Source organism: Callithrix jacchus, chromosome 2 (assembly GCF_049354715.1).
Source record: "Callithrix jacchus isolate 240 chromosome 2, calJac240_pri, whole genome shotgun sequence".
NCBI lineage: Eukaryota > Metazoa > Chordata > Mammalia > Primates > Cebidae > Callithrix > Callithrix jacchus.
Window position 1 is genome coordinate 61,553,773 of NC_133503.1, and position 6,139 is coordinate 61,559,911.

At 40.5% G+C, this 6,139-nt stretch overlaps 1 pseudogene across 1 annotated transcript; it reads right to left on the reverse strand.

Moving 5' to 3' along the window:
• Positions 1-3,116: 3,116 nt before the first annotated feature.
• Positions 3,117-5,860, reverse strand: LOC128930718 (cytochrome c oxidase assembly factor 7 pseudogene; annotated as a pseudogene). The gene has a single exon (XR_008479017.2). The product of XR_008479017.2 is annotated as a cytochrome c oxidase assembly factor 7 pseudogene (transcript).
• Between the last annotated feature and the right edge of the window lie 279 nt (positions 5,861-6,139).

The window sequence follows — 6,139 nt, forward strand, 5'->3', positions numbered from 1 at the left end:
AGGCTAAGGCAGGGAAATCACTTGAGATCAGGAGTTTAAGACCAGCCTGACCAACATGGTGAAACCCCATCTCTTCTAAAAATACAAACATTAGCTGGGCATGATGGCTCAGGCCTGTAATCTAAGCTACTCCAGAGGCTGAGGCAGGAGAATGGCTTTAACCCAGAAAGCAGAAATTGCAGTGAGCTGAGATTGTGCCACTACACTTTACAGAGTAAAGACTGGGCCATAGAGTAAGACTCCATCTCAATCAATCAATCAATTAATTAATCAATCAAAGAAGAAATAAATCCAATGTTAAGTGTGGGCTCATGTAAAACCTAGAGAGTCACTTGGTCTTTCCTGAGTTCTTATAGCTTTCATTATTAAAAGCTCTACATTTTATTACTCAACACAGAAGAGAGAAAATAATCTAAATTAAATGTAAATTAAGTGTGTGTGTATATGTGTGTGTGTGTGTGTGTGTGTGTGTATGTGGTGACTATCTAAATTACCAAAGTATTTTATGACCAATGTTTTGTTTGCCAAACATCTAATCCTGAGAAGACAGTCAAAGCTTCAGGTACGTATACTACCTGATAGGTAGCATAAGCATTTATGCAGAAATTTTATTCAATTGTCATTTTAACATAAGTTTTCTAGCTGTATAAATGCTTTCTCATGCAAGAAGGCTGATGTTATGAAAGTAGCTAAAAAGATATTAGAAAATATGTTTTTCTAACGGGACATTTCTGTAAAAATCTCCAATGATAAAAATTCTTATTTTACTAGAGAAGTTTTAAAACTGTTAAGTAAGTTATCACAGGTACAATAGTACTAAGCAAATCTAATCAAATTGATTGGATGGCTGTTCCAATTTCAGATTAATGACAATCAGATCCACTTAGAGTAAAAAAAAAAAAAAAATGTCATTGGGAGGCCTATGCACGTAATAATAGAACCGCATGTATCTTCGGGTACCAAAATCTAATATGACTAAATGCAGCAAGACTTTAATGCATTATACCAAAGCTCATTTTTACCAAGTATAAAAATCTGTTGCTGATCCACTGACTGAGGACAATTAAACATTTTACTGTCTAGAAACCACCAATTGATCCCTCCCTTGCCATATGCCCTGAAGCAAGACTTCAGGACCTTGAACCCCGGATTTATAATTTCTCAACTCAGAAGTGTGCCTCCAAACTTTTGGAACTTTATAGCCATTGGAGAACTTAAGGCAAAGGCAAAGCCAACCAGGAAAGTTTCCCCTCAGAAGCAAATGGTAATCTTGACGTGGACAGCTTTTTTCACTAGATAAAAGATCAAGATATCTCTGCTTCTATGACACTCCTAGCTTACAGTTATTTTCTTCCTTATGGCTCTATAAAAATAGAAATAGAAAAGGGTTATCTTGTATTAATTCAGGGGGTATACTTGTATATTTAGAGCATTTTTGCAGCCAACCTTATATATGGATAAACTTATGTTTTGATAAATAAAAGATAAAGAAAAAAATGTGAAGGAGAAATTTTAATGGGATATTCATTGTCTCATAATATAAGAAACAGAACATTGGCCCACTGTTCTTAAACTACTTTATAAAGTAAGGAGAATTTTTTAAACAGCATTGCCAGAAGGCTTTGACTCTTCTGAGTGGGCATGACTTGCTAGGTCTCTTTTCTCATGGTTTAGAGTAAATTAGACAATAATTAGAATTTTATTTCCCATATTAGGCTCTATAGCACATTCTACAGTAAAGGCTGTGGATACAAAATGAATTTAAATTCTCTCTCTCTCTTTTTTTTTTTTGAGACCGAATCTCACTCTGTCACCAAGACTGGAGTGCAATGGTGTGATCCTGGCTCACTGAAAAGTCTGTTTCCTGGGTTCAAGCAATTTTCCTGCCTCAGCCTCCCCAATAGCTGGGAATACAGGCACCTGCCACTATGCCTGGCTAAGTTTTTTGTATTTTTAGTAAAGAAGGGGTTTTGCCATGTTGGCCAGGCTGGTCTCGAACTTCTGACCTCATGATCTGCCCATCTTGGCCTCCCAGAGTGCTGGGATTACAGGCATGATCCACTGCACCCAGAAAATTTAAATCCCCTAATAAAATTGTGCTAAATAATTTAATTTCTTTAGATTATTTATTGGATAAAGAAAAGTATCTGTTTAGTTGCTAACAATTTCTGTAATGTATCAGGTATTACAGATATTCTGTTGTAGGTTAATGAGCAGGCTGCTTGATTGAAATGAACAAACCATTTATCCAGGTAATTACTGTGATCTATTTTATTTTAGTTGGTTTGGTTCATGGGGGCCCTGGTTAAAAAGTATACTGCAACCAGGCCTGGTGGCTCATGCCTGTAATCCCAGTCTCCCAGTCTGGGAGGCTGAGGCAGGCAGATCACTTGAGGTCAGGAGTTTGAGACCGGCCTGGCCAACATGATGAAACTACGTCTCTACTAAAAATACAAAAATAAATTAGCGGGGCTTGGTGGCATGCACCTGTAATCACAGCTGCTGGGGAGGCTAAGGCAGGAGAAACACTTGAACCCAGAAGGCAGAGGTTGCAGTGACCCGAGATTGCACCACTGCACTCCAGCCTGGGGAAGAGAGAAAAACTGTGCCTTCTAAACAAAATAAAATAAAAGCATACTCCAAACTCTTGGTATTATCTTCCTGATAGTGAAAATAATGGTCCTGCTGGTTCAATAGATTCTCTCAAAAGTTATAAATGTTTGCAGACAGCAATCTCTAGAATTTCAAATTTTTCTTCTTTAACTGAAATGACAAAACTCAAAGACTTGAGACAGAGTCGCAATCTATCTCCCTGGCTAGAGTTCAGTGGTGTGACTTCTGCTCATCACAACCTCTGCCTCCCAGGTTCAAGAGATTCTCCTGTCTCAGCCTTTGAAGTCGCTGGAATTACAGGCATGCACCACTATACAAGGATAATTTTTGTATATTTACTAGAGACAAAATTTCACCATGTTGGCCAGGCGGGTCTAGAACTCCTGACCTCAACTGATCTGCCCCGCTAAGCCTCCCAAAGTGCTGGAATTACAGGCATGAGCCACGGTGCCTGGCCAATAGAATTATTTTTTTATTTTTTTAAAGATGGGGTTTCGCCATAATGGTCAGGCTGGTCTCGAACTTCTGACCTCAGGTGATCCACCTGCTTCAGCCTCCCAAAGTGCTGGGATTATAGGTGTGAGCCACCTCACCCAGCTAGAATAATTTTTTTTTTTTTTTTGTAGGTCACTCAAATTGTTTATTCACAGGGACAGTTAAAAAGGCTCAGTTCCAGGGGACAAATGTGTCACAAAGTCCTTGCTTACAAACTGCTAACTGAAGCTGCCTTGGGAAAGATCTGGGCAGTGCCATGTGACTACACTGGAGGTGCTTATTTTCAACTTCAATGTCTCTTGTAGCCAATGGCAGGCTGATGTTTCATCTTCCTCAGCAACCCTGAATCGTAACAGCCTTTAAGCTGTATGTTGCATGTCCCTCCTGATCTTTGTGAATTTACTGAAAGATGTGACTCTGAAGGCAAAATGAAGCCCACACCAATGACTGTGTAACTCAGAGGCTGGCAGTCGTGACTATTTAACTGTTCTTGGTTCTTTAAGACCTCAATTACGTAAACCAAGATACTTCCTGATTTTCAAGCCCTCCTAACCACAATAATAATGATGATGGCTGATTCCTTTAGGCCCTGGGGCTGCTAATTTTTCCAACTTCCTGCTATCCTCCCCTCCCCGCCACCAATCTCTAGGGCTCTCTAGTTTGCTCCTGTTTTTCAGAATTTCCAGAGTTTGAAAACTAATACCCCCATAAACATGACTGCCTTCACGGAACACCCAGATAAAGGAGTACTGACTGACATAAACATTATAGGCTACACCCCAGCAGCTGGGGCAATGGATCTATGTGAGTGGAGCTACAAATTCAAGTCCCAAGTTTTCCTGCTCCAGCAGGTTGACCTTCAAGGGCTGCATCAGTCTTCAGAAACAGGAGCTGCCAGCCTCAAGCTGTTTGTTGCCTGGGAAGGAAGGTGGGCCACTTTACACAAATGTTAAGGATTGGACACTTTTCTGCCGTTCTTTGTGTAACTGCTTGGCTTGAATTTTTAGCACCTCAGCCTTGGCCTCATCCTTTTCGATGCCATCCCCCAGCTTGTACATGTGACTGGCATTGGCACAGGCCCAGAAATGACCCAGGCCACAGGCTTTCATGGAATATTTACATTCCAGGTCCATGTCCTTGGGAAAGCCAGGGGCACCCTGCAGGAACATGGCACTGAGGTTGAAGCAGCTGGAGGCATAACCAGCATCACAGGCCCTTATGTAGTAGTCCCTGGCCTTCCCCAGGTCAGGCTGGCCATCCTCATTAACCCATCCATCATGTGCCAGGCAAGCAACGTTGTGACATGCTGCTAAAGACTTCTTTCTGGGCTTCTCACACACTATCAAAAAGCAACTGGCAGCAGCTTTCAGGTCCTGGGTCAGACCACCTTTTCCAGTCACATAGTAGGCCCCCAGTTTGTAGCAGCTATTGCTGTGCTGGTTGTCTTCACAGTTAAACTTCAACACCTTGGCAACCTCATCAAAATTCTTCTGGATCCCTTCCAAATAGTCCACCAGCCGATTGCAACTGTCCGGATCCTTCTCATGGTAGCAATGGTAGTTGCACTCCACCTCCATGTTCTCCAAAAAGGACTTCACCTCTTCCTCATTCTGGAAATCCACCAAGCCAGCCATGGTTCGCGCTGGCCCAGAGATGGTTACGTGAGCCGGTGGCTAGAATACTTTTTAAACAAAATTACCGAAAGCCATTATTTTGAACTGAGCTTGTACATTAGGCACAATGTACAACAGAGCAGACAAAACAAAACAAAACGGCCAGGCACGGTGACTCACGCCTGTAATACCAGCACTTTGGGAGGTCAAGGCAGGCAGATCAGAAGGTCAAAAGATCAAGACCATCCTGCCCAACGTGATGAAACCCCGCCTCTACTAAAAATACAAATACAAGGTGGGTTTGGTGGCATGTGCCTGTAGTCCCAGCTACTCTCTGGAGGCTGAGGCAAAAGAATTGCTTGAACCCGGGAGGCGAAGGGTGAAGTCAGCTGAAATTGCGCCACTGCACTCCAGCCTGGTGACAGAGCAAGACATCATCTCAAAAAACAAAAACAAAAACAAAGAGTCACTCGTGCTAAATGTGCCGTAATCGAACTGAAAATTTGAGAAAATAGGTAGATTCTAAAAACAACCAGGTTTTTTCCTTTTTTTTTTTTTCCTTTGGTAAACAGCAGATTTTAACACAAAAAGGTCTTCTCTGCTCTAATTTTTATTTCTTTAAAAATAACCTGAAGTTCTTTCATCTGTTTTTACAAAACCCACAGTTCTGCTGTTTCCCAGTGGAATTTGAGATGGAACAAGTACATTTATCCTAGTTATGGTCTGATATCGATGTCTAAAATTTTGGTCTATGTCAGACATGGATACTTTAGGATGACTGAAATAGGAAAATTGTTAAATTAAGTTTGGCCTAAGCTACCTCGTTTTAAGTTTAATTACTGTTAGTACTTTTTGTACACGGTAAACTGAAACCTAAATGGATGTGTAAACAGACTATAAACATTCTTGTTCTAATCATTTTTTGCCAGTCAGATGAATTCAACTATTCAAACTATATTCAAATAAAATAAAAACTCTGAGCTGTCATCAATCTGGCTGTTTCTGTGCTTCACCCCAGTTTCTGTATGTCACTTTGCTTTTTCTGTCCATACACCTTCCAACGTGTGGCCATACTGGAGTCTCTTTGAGCCTACTCTGGATTCAAAAGCTTCTAGATTGGCTAGTTACTCTTTGCTGAATTAAACTCTGCTAAATTTAATTTCTCTAACTTTTTAAATAAAAAAATAAAATAAAATAAATCTGAGCTGCCATCAATCTGGCTGTATAGTTTCTCTTTTTTAATAAAAAAATAAAATCTGAGCTGCCATCAATCTGGCTGTTTAGTTTCTCTAACCTTTTAAGTAAATAAAATAAAAAAAAAATCTCTGAGCTGTCATCAATCTGGCTGTTTCTGTGCTTCATCCCAGTTTCTGTATGTCACTTTGCTTTTTCTGTCCATACATCTTCCAACCTGTGGC